Genomic DNA, 19779 nt, shown 5'->3' with positions numbered 1-19779 from the left:
CTATTTTGAAGAAACTAGAATTTTGCTATTTCACCCTTTTTTTAAGTGCATAACTCCACGTGTTCATTCATATTTTGATACCTTCAGTGAGAATCTACAATGTAAATAGTACTGAAAATAAAGAAAATGCATTGCATGAAGGGTGTGTCCAAACCTTTGGCCTGGACTGTATATATGGGCGAGTACCGATATCAGGTGGTGGTATTGGGCTGATACTCAGCCTTATTTCAAGATTTTGGTAGGCGCGATTACGATCAGGAAGTAGAAATTAGGAATTATAAAAACAGAAAATCAATAAATTGCTATTAATATCATACAATTTGAAAATGTTTCATTGGGATATATAGGTCTTCCTTTAAAATTATCTCTGATTATTATGTGTCACAACATTATCGCTACGTTTAGGAGCTAGAAATTAGAAAAATGCCATAAGTCCAGACAATTTATATATAAATACACACACACACACACATATATATATATATATATATATATATATATATATATATATATATATATATATATATATATATATGGTGTATGTATATATACTATTTCTCAAATATTTGGACCCATTTCTTTTTTGTGTGTGTGTGTGTGTGTGGGGCTCAACCCCAAGATAATGGGACCTGGAGCGGAACATAGGGGATATTGTCATTCTTATTATTTATTCTTGTGTCTGTCAATAAGTGTTCAATTCAATTTTTTTGTGTGTATCCAATCAGGTGAGCAGTGATGATAAGCAAAGGACAAATCATTAAAAACATAATTCAAACAATGCGCGTATATAATGATTGATACACATAAAACTTTTGCCAAGATTATGGTCAAGCAAAACACACAAGACACCATTATCATTGAGAGAACTAAAATCAATAGCAACTTCAAAAGTGCTGCGATTGGCTGGCAACCAGTTCAGGGTGTACCCTGCCTACTGCCTGAAGCCAGCTGACATAGGCTCCAGCACCCCTCGCGACCCTTGTGAGGAATAAGCGGTCAAGAAAATGGATGAATGGAACTTCAAAAGTGTTTCTATGAACAACAATAACTTACACTTCAAATGATTAACATAATGTTACTTAAAAAGTTGTCTTGTGGCCAAAGACCATAGACATAGGGGCATATTCACTAAGAATGCGCTGCGTCCAGTAATAGCACGAAATATTGCACCACAACTGCACCCGCAGTCTGCGCCCAGTTACCAACCTATTCACTAAGGATATTGCTCTAATGATATTCCGGCGCAAACACGCCCACAAAACTGACAGCTTGGAGCAAATTTGTATCTGATTTACCACACATGGCAACGGATTTGCGTCAAGAACTTGGTTGTTATAGTAACAGTTGTGAGAAAGATGACATTATCAGAAAGCGAGGTTGGACCGAGAGTAAGCGTTTAGAGCGCCATTAAGCTGTACAGAGCAGAGAGGACGACAACGACGTCATTCATTCATAAAGTACAAATTATTGGTGCGATCGTGTTTTAAAAATATATTTTCAGAGGTTGGAGTGGGCGTACAGTATGCATCTGGCAGTTAAGAATGATCGTAAAATGCCTCCCCGCCATTGCCGATCAGCCCGGGTTACGTTATGTGTCCTAAACTAACACGGAAATGTTTCCCCCTCTCGCTCTCTTTCTCTCTTCTCTGCTTGATCAGCTGCGCATGTTGTGCGGCAAATGGCATGCACTGCCGGAAATTGAGGTGCGTCAGGTTAATACATGCTTTCCAAAAACGTTATTTGCGTCACGCAAACGCGGTGTGGCTATTTGCGCTGGCGTTAGACACTGTTTGTCAATGAGTCTCATTTGCATTGGGTGGCCGTATTTTGCGTCAAATGTATGCAAATTACCTCATTTACATACGCGCAAATAACACCGGCGCACCGTGACGCAATCTGTTCGGCAGAGCACTTAGTAACGGATTTCCCCAGCTGCGCGTGTTTAGTGAATTAGGCGCTCCCTAGTTGCTCCATTTTTGCCGGTTAGCGCGGTGCTAAGGCGACGCAAACCTTTAGTGAATAGGCCCCATAGTTGTTTAATGATCATTATTATCTTGTGGCGGATACAAATCCATTTGAAATCCAGACAAGTCAAAGGTAAACAGCCTCTTTCAGTCTTTACAAATGAATGGCAAATACACAATGTAATATAGTTCTGTATGTGTTAATTTCTTTCAAACAGAAGCAATCTGGCAAATAAGTCAGATGCCCATCAGTGATGCTGTGACGTGAATTGTTTTTATGTGGACACCAGCTCGGGGAAGGCGGACGCGTGGAGAGCTGCAGTGCTCTGCTGCAGAAGCATCCCTGAGATGATAAAGAGAGGAAAGTGAAAAGTCACATCCTGTCACGTCTCATGATCTGCAGGCTGAAATGCGAGGCCTGCAGGGCCTTGAGGGTGACATCCTCTATATACCAACACGCCACAACGTACACCAGAGCATGAAGGAGGCGGAGAGATGCGTGCAGCTCGGATACTATAGTATATGGAGGGAGTCAAAAAAGAGATGGAGGATCCAATGGTAAATAAGAACGTGTTATGTCAACTGATCATGTCCCTTCCCATCTCTGCAAAAAAAGCTCCACTTCTCTTTTTCTATCTCTCCCTCTCAATCGCTGTCGCTGTGAGACAGATACCCCACCTCAAAGTGACAGGCCCTCAAACGACTTGGCGAGGAAACCAAGCATTAATTAAGTCATTGCCGGACTGTAATTTCCTTGAGAAGTGAAAAAATGCACGAGAAAAGGTTACTGAGACCTTTTCTGTGTCAAAATTACCATTTGTCATGAATATTAATGCACCTAATGAAGACAACCTTTGCTTCATCAAGAATGTTCTGGAGCAGGGTGCCACACTGATAGACTCTCCCTGGCTGTTTTTCTCCTTCAGTCAGAAGGAGAAAGTGGCACACGCACACACACACTCTGTGGTTTACACATATGAGTCACGCACATACATCGTTTTCCTTATATGCTGCACCATAGCCTTCAAATGGAAGATTCTGCATTTGATCAAAAAGACCACTGAAGCTGGAATCCAGTGCAGATGCTGTTTTAAGTCAATAGCGAAACAGAAACACACATTTGAATAAATTTTATAACAATAAACAATAACAAAACAAAAAATTATTCATTTTTATAATAACTTTTTTTATGATGTAACGGAGCTGTAAATGCTTTTTTAATGTTGTGTGGAAAAGGTAACTAACTTAAAATGATGTTCATGTATTATAAGTGATATCTTCAGATATATTTGATTTGATCTAAATGGCCTTGTCTACAGTGCTTAAGAAAGTGATAATACCAACACCACTTATTTGTGTCCATGACAATCCAGCATCATGAGGTGCGCTCATTTTCAATGAGCTTTCAACATTTTACCTTATGAGCAAGTCAAGTCAGTTTCAATTATCAACACAACATAATCTTGAGGCCCTTTCCATTCGGAACAAGTCTAAAAGCACACTGCATGCTTAAAAAAAAACAACTTAACACTACTTGATGAAATACTCTGGCGGTAGAGGCCGGCGGGAAACTACCTCAAAGAAAGAAATCCTTGAACAGGATTAATTTCGCAAAGTGCAGCCTAACCGTCTTCTAGTATATTCCTATACTAGCACAGGTAGTCTTTGCACTGTACTTGTGGGAGTGAACACAGCCAATCAAAATGGCTCCCCTCATTCCTCTTAAATTCAGCACAGAGAGTCACATGGTCTATATGGCATGTGGATGCAGATCAGGGGATGCAAGTAGATTTAAAAGGAAATGGAAGATGCTCTCTACTTTAGGATGATGCAAAGTCATAAAGTGCAGACGGACATTTGGAGACCGTCTTCCACTCCCAATCATGTTGTGTCCAAAGGCCTAGCTGATTTTGTCAGTCCAACAAACATGTCCCAAACACTGTGAGCAGGAAAATGAAGATGTGCCTGTTTTTACACTGAGGGTTGTCTATGAAAATAGGGCCGCTTGACCCGTTGGGTTGAGATGGAAACAGTGAATGGGAACAAATGGTTCAGTGAGAGAAAGATAGAGGCATTAGGAATGAGAAGAACATGTGTTCAATAACAATGGTATATATGCAATAATGCTATGATTACTAGCAGTAATTAGGAGATATTTTTTTCACATTACTGTTATTGGTATTACAAAAATATTATAGGTGATGGCATTGCTGCTGTTGCCTGCACCTCTGCAAGTAATTGCTCCATAGAGTACATTACAATACATAGATGGGGAGGACCCAGCAATGAACATACAATAGCTGCAACTGTCATGTTGTAAAAAGCAATCCATTCATATTCTTCTGCTAGAAGAGAGATGGATGCTGAATGCTGAACTAATTGCAACTAGTAGCTAGTTTACAAAGTACTATCCAAAACTTTAGCTGAAAGTGCCACAAGGTGCCTATAGCTGACACCTACTTGATGTCTCAATACTTAATGCATGTATATTGTAAAGTTGATCTAGCCACTTCCTTTTAAAACGTTAGCCTCCTTCCAGTCATCAAGTGCTGGCTAAATATTCACATGGACTGTGACCGATTTATATACAGACTTACCTTTTTTTCGACTAAAAAATGAATGCAAGGTTATTACCATTTCTTTTGAATTTATGGTACTACTACTCTGTAACGGCAATGATTTTTTTTTTTTTACATATTCAAATAGGACAGGTAGTGTTGAACAAAATAATTTTCATCTTAATCTATCACAGTTTAATCCATTTAGATGAGAAGCAAACAATATATTGATAAAACTGGCCAAAACCCCAAAGGATGAGCACTCACTAAAGAATAGTTTCATTTATTATCAAGATGGGAAACGTGCATGCTGGGAGCATCATTCCTCATATGACATCGTAATCTGTCTAAGCCAGATTGATCAAATACACCTTTTAGATGGATTTAGCGCGGTATCATTTAACTACGCTCCAAATAATGGACCTTAAAACAATCGTCACTCATAACAAGCATGAACATCCCTGGAGATGATCCTTTCTTGTTAAAACTGTGAGTTTATGGTGCCATTTCTTGAATCTTTATGAAGACAAGTTTGAGTCTGCAAGATTACGTTACATTGAATGCTGAACTACAGCAAATCATTTGATATTTGGAACCTGGCAGGTTTTACAGTTTGTATGCAGACGGAAAAACAGATTGAAGACATGCTCACCCCCTCACCAGCACCATCACAAGGGGAGAGATGCACTCATCAACTAATTTTACAACTTGAAGGTACATTTTAACACTCCCATTTACAAGTAAAGCAATGAGAAAGTGTGACTTTTAGCAACACGAGACATACCACAAACTTCATTATGCCTCCTGTTATGTGTGATACTTATTTAAATGTATCATCCATACTCTGCAGTCTATTAAAGAGCCTTGACCACAAAGATAATGAAGATACTTTTGATTAGTGTTGCAACTTTTTGTATGTTTTGCAAGCATACAAATAAAAGCAGTTTTGTCTAAGTAACAAACACTGTGAGATTGGGTCTCATTTTAAACTTGCATGAAGGCTTACTATGTTCATGTTCATCAAATCATCTCATCATATGGATATGTAGTCTTATCCAACAAACATGATTAATGTGTCCACTGACCAGTTAGCTGAAATTGTAATCTGCCGATCACATCGGGCATGACGTCACTCACATTGATTGCTGCCGGTTGAATGTAAACAAACAACTGCAGTTTTCCAATAGCCGTTCGTTAACTATTGATGAGTAACCATACATTCATCAATGATCAATAAAAACAAACAATTTAACTTGAACAGAAATTAATTGTCCCTTTCTGTATCTCCACTGACATGAAAATGGGGAACAAAGTCAGGCAGTATTAATTAATATTCTCCAACAACACATCTAGGACTGAACAAAAAAAGGAAATATATTGCTATGCTTCAAAGTCAAACTGTTTTTACAGAGTGTATAGTATTTAATATTTCATTTCATTCCAATGCCTCCCATTTTGTCTCCATGCCAGTAGTACCATTCGTGCTGCATGTGTGTTGGCTCAATGTCTAAAGTAGGAAACACAAATCCAACTCAGTACAAGAAGTTTACCTTATGCAATTAATAAAGTAAAATAAATATTATTATTAATTTAGTATTCCAAGCAGATGTGATTTCGGTGCCAACATCACGGGAGTTAATGTGTCAGATGAAATTATTGACGAAAAAAATGAAATGTTAGGCTATTAGTTGAGACAACTTACTCGGATTTAGTTTTCAAATGCCTGAAAATACATGGATAAATACAGAAGAATCTTATTTGTCAGCTGCAAAATCTGTGCATAAACTCCCAGATACAGACCAGAGATGGTGAGCAGATGAACATGGTGACAGCAGTCTCATATAAATGGCACCATCAGTGGTTAGCTGGCTGATCAATAAAACCACAAATCAAGAAGTCTCCAATTTGAGAGGAGCGTTTGACTCAGCTGCTTCATGTTGGCATCGCAGAGACATTTTTGTATCTCTATTGTAAGAAAACGTGTTTACAAACAATACAATCCACCCAGAAGTGTAATGTACACAATGTCTACCCTTGCGTTCCTTTTGTGGACTTCAGCTGAGTTTAAAGTTAGCCTTTAGGCCCATTGAGGTTCTCCGTTCTCCCTTAAGTAAAGAAAAATGGATTTTTCAAGTAAAAGTTGCACCAAGACATCCCTTTGCTTGAGGAGTGTGAAAGGGAAAATGAAATGTTCCATCAATTGTCAAAGTGCGACTTTTTGTTTAATTATTCCGTTCATTCTGAGATGCTGTAAGATGGAAAAAATAATAATTGGTCATTTTGAGGTGCAAATAAATAAATAAATAAAATAAAATAAAATCTTTGTTGCGAATCTGCATACCAGTTACAGCCATACATTATCATGAATAATACATCCAGATCTCATTGATAGCCACGGGTGGTAGGGATTAGATAAAGCCCCATAAATAAGCTTCAAAGCTCACTGTATGCCATTTTGTTACACCTCCATGGCGGCTTTGCTTTAATCACAAACGTAGCCTTAACTGGTGCGGCCCTTTTGTTGTGATCGCTGGTGTCGCCATTAGTGCTGGGTGGCACCGTCCGTACACACACCGTCATTTACCCAATTAACACTGGGCTCACACTGGGAGTCAACAGAGAACAAAGCTTGGGGAAGAAGCTTTGCTTCTTACTAATGCATGCCATAAGAATGACTCTGAACTAAAGAAAAGACATTAGCATTGTTTTTTTTTTTATTATTATTAAGATCCATGATGAATTGACAGTCAAATACAAGCAGCAGCTTCATCTTTTTAGTCTGTTAAAAGTTATAAATGTTTGTTCTTGGAAAGTATTTCCTCACATTTGTTGTAAATTATGCCTGTATGCCTTACTGCGGTGAGACTTGCAACGTTCGTTGGGGTGTTATAGGAATGAAATTCTTATTCAGATCAGACACAATTGTCTGAACAGAAACAGACTTTTGCCATCCTCCCGTTGCTTCGAACAAATGACAGCATCGTAACGTGACGGCATAATCCAAATGATCAGTACAAGTCCTCCAACAATAACGACCATTTTGGTCGTTTTACTATGCACCAAAATACGACCAAGTGTTGCGTATTGTAATTTAGCGACCTCTGTCAGCCATGTTAAATAGCGAAAAAATCCAAAACTAAGATTCGAACCCAGATCATCAGTGCAAAAAGCTAACATCTATCTTACTGAGCTAACCGTGCAGAAACAAGCTTCGTGTTCATTTTTAGTTTTGAAATTTACCTCAATTCAACATACTAAAGGTTAGGATGACGTTTTCAGTGAGGTTGTACAGTACATGGTACGTCTTTACATGGGACACTAATGGTTGAGATTAGGAAAAGGCACAGTGAGGTTGTAGACCATTAGAAAACATGTTGTAAACACAAACAATCACTGGACGTTTACATGGAACACTAATGGTGAGATTAGGAAAAGGCAGCTGTACAAGACGTAGTCATAACTAACAAAACATGTCAACAGTAAAACAATCACTGGACAAATAGCTCAAATTACATTATGTAAAAGAAGACTATTATGAAAGGACATTATGAAATAAAATTTAACTGTGTAAAAAAAAAAAAAAAAAAAAAAAAAGTATGACGTTAAAATGATCATTATGAAATATTTAATCAAAATAAAATATGTGTTACATATTAAAGAATAGTACAACACTTTTCATAGTAATATAGTAATATTAACACCTCATTTTAAAATTTAATGGCCATATTACATAATTGTCTGTTATGTATCTACAGGATAGTTATTTCAAAACCTTTTTATTTATTGAATTTTGACACTTTTGGGCTTCCATACAGATCCACCCACCATCACATTTTTTGGTGAACCAAAATATGGTCACTCTACACAAAACAGTTTTGACAAAGAAAGCACAAAGGTCAGTAATGAGGTAAAGTGATACAGTAGGTTTGTGTATTACATCAGAATTGAGCATGTGCTATTTACTAAAACTACATGTTACAACACATGCACATTTTCACACATATTAATTACATGTGGCTGGATGTTACATCAGCAGCCAATTATCACCTGAGTACAGTGAGTCAGTTAGCCTCAGTTGGCCATGAGCTCCCCCCTTTGTTTCTTTGCATGTCTTCCCTGAAACCCATCGACTCCAAGCAAATAGGATGAGGCCAGGGAAACATATTACCACCTAAACACACAGTGGCAACAAATATGCAATGACAGTAATAGTTGAAGTAATCTAGCGGGAAGAATGAGGAATGCAGAATGCACCACGGTCAGAAAGTTGTCGAACATTCAGAGACTGGAGTGGTGAGAGGTAAATGACTGATGTGTTTAAGTTTCAATTGTCCAGCAAAGTGATAAAACAATCTTGGATTAATCTGTGATGGTTGTACTGGAATTGAAGTGGTTTGAATTTCTAACAAGTGAAGAAAAAAAGTACAACCTTTGTGTCATTGATTTTCAGTAGCAGTAATAATTTGTGTTGGTCATTTTGGAGCAGCGCCTCTGTAAATTGTGCTTGGGCGGGCACAGGTGTGAGCAATGAACTGCTCTACGGGTGAGGCCAAATCAGTATGTTATGAAACAACTGTTTGTGCAGGAACTAGAACTTTTTGTTTGGGTCTGGGTTTTGGTTTGGTATTTTTTGGTCATGTTTTCCTTGTGTCCTTTTCTGTCAATGTCTCGTCAAGTTTTATCATGTCCTCCTGTGCTTGTTTTCCCATTCCCTTGTGTTATCCAATCAGCTCCCCAAGCCACTTGTGTCCTGTCCAGGTGTCTCTTGTTCTCTCGTTACTATGTGTATTTAGTTCCCTGCTTTCGTTCAATCTTGTTGAATCTTTGTTGTCGTAACACCCTGTTTCCTGTGCCTCTAAGTCCTGCCCGTTTAGTTTGCTACTATTTCCCAGCTTTTGGTTTGCACTTTGTATTTTGTGTTATACTTTGTTTGTTTTGAGTTTGAATTAAAACATGTTTAAGAGCACCCCTGCCACACCTTTCTTTGCCTTCCTCCACTTGGGTCCACAATCTCCCGCAAACCCTGACAACTTCTTGTAGTATAATACTGTATATCATAAGATCTGCAGTTTTCTTTTAGTAAAGTTGAGCCTATAACTCACGCAAAGGCTCATGGGAGCTAGAAATATGATAATAGCAACATTTGATGTTAAAATGCTTTTACAATGTTTTTTTAATGGTCCACAATTTGAAGAAGTTTTTCAAAACATTGGTATTGTTTCCATGATATCACTGAAAATGGGGTTCTGTGAAATAAGGTTAAGATGAGCATCCTCCAGCAAAGTGTACATGTAGGACTTCAAACAGTAGATCAACTTTTTTTTTTTTTTTTCTCTCTCCCATAATTCACATCTTAAACCCAGGATATAATGATGTATGGTATTCCAAAAGTTTAGCATCGTATTTAGTAAGACTGTGAAGCACAAAAAGTAAAGCAAAAAGTTATTTTTCTTTTAATTTTTTGGGTTTTTTTTAAAGCACAATAAAGTTAACGTACATAGGCTTTGCTGCTTGAGAGTGACATAACTACTGGCTGGAATGCATTTTTTTTAATTTTTTTTTGTCAGGATCACTTTGAGAAATTTTTTTTGTCCGTACATTAAACTTTTCAAAAACATAAATTACAACATTAACTTTTTACTAGATTGCTATATATACTGCAAAACAAAATATGATGCCAAAAATTATTATGGTTATGGAAGGCAATTGCAGTTAATCTGATGTCAACATTTGACCGTAAAGACAATTCCAAGGATGGACTCAGCAGACATTAGCAGGGATAGCGGATATTTTTAGGCAATTTCAGTGAACCTACATTTGCCAGCAGCCTGAGCTCACTCTCTCATAAATGATCTTTGTTGCCCTGGAGGCTGACAAAACAAGTGTGGACTATTTTTGAATTAGTATCTGCCAAAATGCATGTGGCCCCAGGATCAACAGGGAATCTATAGTCTTCACATTTGTCTTGCATTGGTCCAGTTACGTTGTCATGTGTCCATCCGTAGGTTTACACATACAGATCATTTGATGTGATTGCTAGTGTGTGTGTGGGGGGGGGGGGGGGGGCATGTGCTTGCGTACGTGCGTGCATGTGTGTCTGCGCGGGAGTGCGTGCACACATCTGTCTGTATACCTTCATGATGTGTCATGGGAGGAAGAAAAAGATGTTGTATAGAACAAAAGCTAGCCACTGCGTTTGAACTGCTCTATTAAAACAATCTTTGTTTTTGATACACAGAAGGAGAAAACGAGCAAGGCTGATGGCGCACAGGCTGCATGTCAATCTAAAAGAGGAGTTTTGTTGTTTGATTTTGGTTTTCTTGAAATTTAGTTTCTCATTACTGTGCAAGGCCTCACAGAGGGGAGAAAACTGAAGCAGAGCAACAGTGTCTGTGCCCAGGGGCCCCAGGAACCACAGGGGTCCCTACTTTGATGGAGGCCTGAGCATCATTAGAACAGATAGCAAGATGGCGTCCAAAAATATGTAAACCCCAAGCAACTAAGGTTACATGCAGCTTTTATTGTGACTTGTTCTGATATAGAACATTTTTTTTTTTTTACTTTTTTTTTTTACAGCACACACAGTCTGCAAAGACAAAAAAAGATGAATTAATAAAAAGAGTGGGGCAGGAGAATATCTGAAATGAAAAAAAAAAAAAAAAAAAAAAAAAGGAAATAATAATGTCAATCATTGATCTTCTCCAGCAAATTGAAGTCTTCCATGAAAAAAATGACTGCAAGCGCCTCTGTTATTGGCTCAATCAAAAAAAAAAACAATGGTGTTGCATTTAAATTGTTTAATAAAGTGACTGGGGGCATTAAAATAGACTGGCATATGTTAATACTTCCAAGAGGAGCAGGCTGTCCAAACAGCAAAGAGAAGGAACAATTGTGCTTTAAACCATCCCGAGCCCTCAAAGGTCAACCATATTTTTGGAGTATCAGTGTGAGGGCCGACACTAAATCTGTCCAAAGAAATAGGGAGGCTACCAATGAGAAAGTGTGGGCGATAAAATTTGGCGCCTGCCTTATTACCACACTATATATAAGTGGGAGGATTCTGAAGGATTTTTTTCATGTTTCATAGTGTGACTTTATGTGAGGCACTGTCAAGTTATAACATGACATAGAAGGAACATTTGTGAGGCCGATATTTAACATTTTATAAATTGCTCACAAGAAGACTGCACCATAACTAATCACGGCTCAAAGTAGAATACAGAATTCTACACAGGAGGAAAATGAAAAACTAACTAAGGATTAGTCCGACTGGTATTCGTGACAGCAAAAAATGATGGCCCACTTGACTGTGATCTCCACAAACAAATGTTCAGTGTCATAAAATGCAAAAATCTGATATACTCGTTTTGGTGTTAAAATTATTCATTAAGTTATAGTACAGTCCAACTAGAATGCCAGTCAGCAAAGAGAACACCACCAAGAATCCTGAACAAGTGATCGAAAAATTGTTAAACATCGTATTTGCGTTTCTTTGTTTATCAGTTTATTTAGCAGACTACTTCCTGTTTCACGCAGGATGACACCAATGCCATAATTATTCGGCAGGGTGGACTGTTCCATTGATCCCATATTGACTCAAATGGTAAAAATCCATTTCTATAATTATACGTTTGTTCATATTCTCAAATATATTGTTGCTTCTTCTTTGGAAGTAAGTCAATTTTATTCATCTATAACTGCTTCAAACATCAAAGTGTATGTAGTAGGGATAAAAAATGTTGAATTGTTGTAATTGTATTGTATCGTTGTTAATGATTATTATGTAATGTTTGTATTGTTGTGTTTCTGTAAAGCGCTTTGTGACAGTTAAGGATGTTTGAAAGAGCTATAAATAAAGATGACGACTTATATAGCACCTTTCACAGACAAAAGGTCACAAAGTGCTTCACAGGTAAAAAATGATCACATAGATAAAAACAATCAAATACAAAATAGAAGAAGTACTTTGGCCCAGTTGTCACCCTTACAAAGTTTTGTGGAAATGTTTTTTTGTAGTTTTTACCTGTCCTACTATTTATTCATTGTGTGTGGGGGTGTCTGCGTGTGTGTGAGAATGTGAGCCTTTGTAAAGCGCTTTGAGCACTATACGTGTAAACAAATCTGACTTACTGCCGGCAATGCGGACGATCTTCGGAGGTACAGGAGCAAACAGCCCGTATCAGGGAGTCCAGTACCCCGTACTCCAGAAGCACCCCTCCACCCCCGCAGAAGTCCCTGAGGGACACAGTTGAACGGCGTCTCCAAGTCCACAAAACACAAAACCACATGTAGATTGGTTGGGCGAACTCCCATGCCCCCTGGTGGACCCTGCTGAGGGTGTAGATTTGGTTCACTGTTGCACGGCCATGATGAAAACCACACAGCTTTTGAAGTTTCCCAAGTGTCCACTTCCCAGGAAGCCTGAGGATTGAGATCCCTCTGTAATTGGAAATTTGGAACACACAGTCCACCACCCCGGTCTAACAATCTAGAGGCAATGTCCACGCGATGTGGTATAGGCGCGTCAGCCACCACAGCCTCACAACATCCAGAGCGTTTCCGAAAGCCAGGCAGATCTCATCCATCCCGAGGGCCTTGCCATCGAGGAGATTTCCAACCACCTCGGTGACATCAACACCAGAGATAGACTCTGCTTCCTCAAAAGAAAGGCGTGTTGGTGGAAATGAGGAGGTCTTCGAAGTATTCTCCCCACCGACTCACAATGCCCCCAGTCAAGCTCATCTTAACTATATCGTGTTAATGGTGCACTACTTTCCTCTCCTGAGACGCCGGATTGGTGGACCAGAATTTCCTGGAAGCTTGTCTGGAAGTCATTTTCCATGTCCTCGCTGAAGTCCTCTCATGCCCGAGTTTTTGCTTCAGAGACCACTGAAGCTGCATTCCACTCAGCCAATGCCTGTGAGCTGCCTCCATACTCCCAACGGCATCCCTTACCGCTTGCGTCCACCAGCAGGTTTGTAGATTTCTGCCATGACACAGACCACCTTAACAATGGAAACGCGGAACATGGTCCACTTAGACTCAATGTCCCCATGCCTCCCCCCCCGGTACATCAGCTCCGCGAATTTCTGTCGGAGGTGGGAGTTGAAACTTTTTCTGACGGGGGATTCTGTCAGACATTACGAGCAAACCCTCTTGCTAGGTCTACCCGGCATCTTCCCACACCATTAGAGCCACACCATCAGGTGATCTATTGACAGCTCTGCCCTTCTCTTCACTTTAGTGTCCAAAATATGCGGCCACAAATCTGATGACACAACCGCAAAGTCGATCATCAAACTGCGGCCTGTCCTGATGCCAAGTGCACATATGGACACCCTTAAGCTTGAACATGGTGTTGGTTATGGATAAGCAGTGACGAGCACAGAAGTCCAGTAACAAAAGACCGCTCGGGTTCTGATCAGGAGAGGCTTTCCTTTCAATCAGGCCCTTCCAGGTCTCTGTTAAGTCTCAGGTTTTGGGTCATGTGAGTGAGACTGACCAGTTTTGCAAGCGGTACTTGAAAAAAGCAATTTGTTATAGTTACTCATTACTTGCTAACAAAAGTAACTGAGGTAATAACTGAATTACTTAAAAGTAACTTGTTACCAGGCAAAGTAACTATTTTCACTACTTTAAAAAATGTTTACTATAAAATAATTTTGATTTTTATATTCTATATTGTTATCATCATCATTGTTATTTTTTTTATTATTATTATTATTATTCATATTAATAATAATAATAATAATATCATTATTTTCTTTATACAAGGAATTCAAATTATGTCCATGCTATATATGGTGTTTTCATATATTTTTGTGAATATTTAATCACACACATACCTCACTACCATATACTGTATTTTCCACCACTGCCCTTTACTACTAACCTAGCAATAGCCAGTGTACCTCTCCACAGTAATTTTGTCGGGAAAAGGCGGGACATTCAGTACAATAATTCGAACTGATTAGACGATGCGACATTCTACATGTTTGTTTTACAGCCACGGGTGAAAATTTCCAAACGTCATCTCTGTTCATGTCGAAGGGGGGAAATGTTGTGTGCTGAGAGGTTTGGATCCCAAAGGTGCAGACTCAAATAAGATTTTATCTATTTATTCACATCGAGAGGCAGAAACTCAGAGACGCTGTACACAGGAACAGGTGGACAATAACCCGACAAAGAACACATGCTACTCGGACAGCTTATATAGAGAATCTCTCAATCTTATCATAGAGCGTGGTTCTCCTATTGGCTGTCGACCCAAACATCACACAGTACCAAAGATTCCTGACACCACACACATCATCTAAAGGATTCAAAACTAGTTGAAACTAGAGTGGTTATATCACGGTCACATCAGTACAAAACAGACACTTGACCTCACGGTCGAGAACCCAACTTAACAGGACAACTCAAACATCACTTCAGTTGACACTTGATGATGGCCACATAAAACAAATGTCATGACAGCATCATGACAGGAAAAGCATCTTAATATCTAGAAATGCACGTAGCGCCCCTCGCTGTTCAACATTCAACAAGGAAACGGTGAGTCATTCTGCAAGAACAGAATTAATTGCAGCGTCCATTCGTCCATGTTGGATTTGTTTGTAAGCCCCTGCGTCGACGCTGGCTTCCTGGTTTCGTCACAGTTGCATATCCCACCCCAAACACAATATTGCTCCGTGATTGGTCCGAACCGGCGGTTATCTGTTGTAGTGGTACAAGATGTATTCTCCGGAGTTTGTGAACTCACAAATACAGCGAGAATTCATCTTGTGAGAGCAAGGTTACTTTACTACAGCAATCATAATAATAATAATGATATATGGTGATATATGTCACCTTCATGTAATTTTTGTACAGTCATAGCACAGACGGTTAAGAGATATAAAATTGTGGGCTCTATTAATTACACTAGGTGTGGGTTGCTATGTGACTTAAATTTATCGCTGGCATAGTGCTTCTGGAGTTGCGATGTTAGTGGTTGTTGGTGGAACAGAATTGTCAACAAATCGCTCCTCATGGCGGCCGTTTTTCGGCAGATCTCTACTGTTATTTTGAACTACGTCAGTCTTGTCAAAGTTGTCAAACCACGAATGAGTTCCAGGCGAGGGACGTGGACTTGCTAAAACGCTAACATGTTTATTGTGAAGGAAGACACATCGTGACCCGCTTCTTGTGGTACCTTCAAAATTAAAGTCACGACACATTCCAGCTGTCGAGACACCTTTATTGTGACGGGATGTGACAACAGTCCCTCTAACTGTGCGCAAAAGACATTTTCATAAATGGACTTACTGTAAGCTTACTTACTTCGAGGCTTGAAACTAATAAAGAAATTGTAACGCAATGCATTTCACATACAATAACAAAAACGAAGTTTCAAATATGGGGAGCATAATTAGTTAGATTAGTCCGTTGATGAAAAAGAACGGAGTAACCTAATGCCGTTATTCTAAACACTGTTATTCCCAACACTGCTCATGACAGTGGGGTGTAGCATTTTCTCAGACTAAGTATGATTTCTTGATGCGTTCAATAAAGTTGAGCAATGCCAATTCGCCCTTATATACTACAATTTTTCTGTATGCCGCCCTCTGGAAAAAAAAAAAAAAAAAGTCTAGACACCCCTGACTATGAAGGAGAAAAAAAATACCAAGAACTTCTCATTCGATCCAAACTCTTTATTAACGGAATCTTAACGTCAAGTGGATGCACAGATTGTAAATCTAATTTGCTAAACACATCAAAATGGAGTTTTAACTCCAATGGAGTCCCGATAGTATACTGCATGTTTTATTCCCTCTGTTTATGTATGTGTGTGTGGCTGTGAGTATGTTGCCGATTTCTGAAGACTTCTCTTTTTCTCTTTCTTACTCCCTGCGTTTACTAGTATGTGTGTGTTCCCAGTCGGTGATGAGCCCCTGTCTCTGACACGATGCTGCTCCGTTAAGGTCAAGCCCTACAGAATGTCAAGGATGATGACACGCACTGAAAGGTTTCATCTAATCCCGCCGATCCCCCAATCGGACCCCCACCCCCTCCATCTCGGGCTCGCTCACTCACAAGACAGACATATACCAGCCTTCACCTACCGCCTGCGTCAAGACTCGTTGTGGGTGTTTGTCGGCCTGTGTATAAATAGTGTACAGGCAGGCCATCCCACTTGTGAGGGCAAGTCAGCATGTTTGAGCCGGTCTCATAAAGATGCACCCAATACTTTTGACACACCTCACTTTCTTACTATATTCAACCTAGAACTTTGGATGCATGGAAATATTCCTTAGCATACATGTATGATACATGTTTAAATAAGTGCAAATGTCATTTCTTGAATCAAAACACAAATTAAGCTCTGAATTTTCATAGTAATTCACGGACTGAGCACCGACTGAAGCAGGTTTTTATTTGTTGATCCGGCTCAGTACAGAGAGTCCTTCTCAGTCCGTGCACTTTTTCAAGGCTTAATGTCATAAAGCCAACATAAAGCCCCAACCACCGGGCCGCGGACCGGTACTGAGCCGGGGGCCACTTTGGACTAGGCTACACAGTTGATAGAATAAAAAAAACTTCACGTACTTTAGCATTATGGTGAGTTATTCAGGGACTTCAGATTTGTTATGTTGGTGCATTTAAGTAGGATGCTGCTAATATAGTTACAGAAAAATATGGTTTTTGTGTTGCTCGTATCATTCATTATAAGCGTTAGCATATTGAGCATATTAAAGTGTTGCTGTTAGCCTTGTTATGGTTTTTGTGCTGCGAGTACAGGTATATGAAAATACACAGATTCACATTTGTTGTTGCAGCCTTATATTAATCAGCTGCCACAGAGCCATACGTTTGACACCCCTGATTTAAGCAGTTCATACATGTGCTAGACTTACAAACATACGTGATTAACAGTTGCAAGTTTAGCGGAGTGTGTTTGCTACATATTCGGCAGACATGCCCACAGCATCGAATAACTGCAACAATATTTTCACATTTTTTAAGTCCCATTTTATAAACTTGACAATTGTCTATTCATTCAAACTTGACTGGCTTGTTAATAACATGTTTGTCTCTGTGTGCCCTGCGATTGGCTGGCAACCAGTTCAGGGTGTACCCCGCCTACTGCCCGAAGCCGGCTGGGATTGGCTCCATCGACCCCTGTGAGGAATAAGTGGTCATGAAAATGGATGCATAAATGTTTACAACATACAAAATAGGATTAGGGCCAGTGAAGGGGAAAAAAAGGTTGTCAGGATTCTCACTTTATTCTCAAAATGCTGACATTAAAAGTGAGAATTCTCACTTTACAGTCAGAATTCTGACTTTAATCTCAGAATTCTGATTTGAAAGTGAGATTACTGAGATTAAAGTGAGAATTCTGAAATAAAAGTGAGAATCTTTCCCACCTTTTTATTTTTTTTCTTCACTGTCCCTATTCCTCTTCTGTTGTACAAACAATTCCACTCTGTGGTGTGTCAAACTTATAAGACATTTTTATTTTCACTTTACACGGGCTGTGCATGCAACTTAAAATAATAATAATAATAATACAAACTGTTGTATATAAATGCATCAATTATGAGAGACTTGAATTAAAAAAAATGTTAATTGAGAATTTCAAAGGAATTATTAATGAACCGAACATGCATGTATTTGGAATGTGGGTGGAAATCGGAGTAGAAAATCATGCAAGCACAGAGAGAACATGCAAACTCCACACAGAGACGAGAAACCCCAACCTCAGAACTGCTAGGAAGACGTACTAACCTGACTAGATCTAAACCAATTTTGAAGAGGATGTATGTACTAGTAAAATCTCTTTCTGTTTATAAATTCACACAAACATGGAACCAGTCAATTTTATAGCTCTTTGTTTTATTCCCCCGAAAGGTACATTAACATTTCCTCAAAAAGCAACTATCTTGGCACTTAAAGATGTCCACACCATGGCCTCAAACATCCGAGATCTACTTTAGTCCAGGCATAGTTTGGTACAGTGTCTCAATGTTGCTTTGTAGTCTGGTCAAAGTAATGAAATAATGCTAGCAGCTTCAAGATGTCTGGCTTCCTCTGCGCTTCCTCAAGCTGTCATTTATCCTCTCACCTCTGTGGATTGCGTCTGGAACAGTGGAAGGCTGGTGGAGATAGAAAGAGCAGAGGGAAAGGGGGGAAATGAAGGATTATATGAAGAAGCAGCAGCACTTGACGGTAACTGGTTGAGATTAGTGCCTTAGGGGTACAGCAGTGGCTGTGATTTTGATACTGCGCCCCCAGCTAAACGCTGAAGGCCGCCTTGCCTGGAGGAGTCTGCCTTCACCCACAGGCAGTCAAAGATTGTTTTCTTACCATCGCCTCCTCCTCCACCACCCCACAGACACCTGTCATCTTCAATGTCAAAATTCCACTCAGAAAGGAAAAGACAATGCAAAGAATAAACAAAAGAAACATGTTTTTTTGGTGTGTGTGTGTGTGGTTTTAAATGGCACACTCCGCATACAGATTTGTGAGGCAGAGACTTGCAAGAGCTCAAATCAATTCAAGTCACCACAAACACTGCTCTGATGGCCAGGTAAGAAATCTTCATTAACAATTTTAGTTCGCAAAATTACACGAAGAAAAAGAACCAGTGGAAAAATAAAAAGGTTTTGTCAATGCTAAAAAAAAATAAAAAAAAATGTTGTTGTTTCTGTGGTCTGATTGGACATTGCTCCTGTCAGTTAAAGATGCATTCAAGAATCTTTTGTCGCTGCATATAATTGGTTCTCGATCATGTCTATCAATCAGACATAACGACATTGTACATGTGCACATCGAGTGTTTGTAGCATGTAGCCGGTGAGTCCATATTTTCCCTCTGAATAACCATTAAATTAACCATTAAAGCTGCTTAATGTAGCAATTTGCCCCAAAACATCTTTACAATAGCCTTTTTGACAATTTATGACTCAAATTTCATCTAATTTGCAGATTAACACTTTTGCTGTTCACAATGGGTACTCCTGTAAGCTTCTGGCTAATGATTTTAAGACTGGATTTGGGTTCGAATTTCCCACCCTCGGTCTGCAGGTGTGATGTTAAGCACACATTTTGTAGCCTTACGTGCAAAAGTGTGTGTGCAGTTTCATTTTTAAGCCACACGGAGCAATAGTGATTCAATTTTCTGCATTGAGCAGCGTTAACTGCAATCTGATTCCCAAAGCCACAAAACATTGCCTCTATCCTGTAGCATGACTTCATCGGCCGGCGTGCGGGCCA

Source organism: Festucalex cinctus, chromosome 7, assembly GCF_051991245.1.
Source record: "Festucalex cinctus isolate MCC-2025b chromosome 7, RoL_Fcin_1.0, whole genome shotgun sequence".
NCBI classification, from domain to species: Eukaryota; Metazoa; Chordata; class Actinopteri; order Syngnathiformes; family Syngnathidae; genus Festucalex; species Festucalex cinctus.
Note: the sequence above shows the minus strand (reverse complement) of the source record.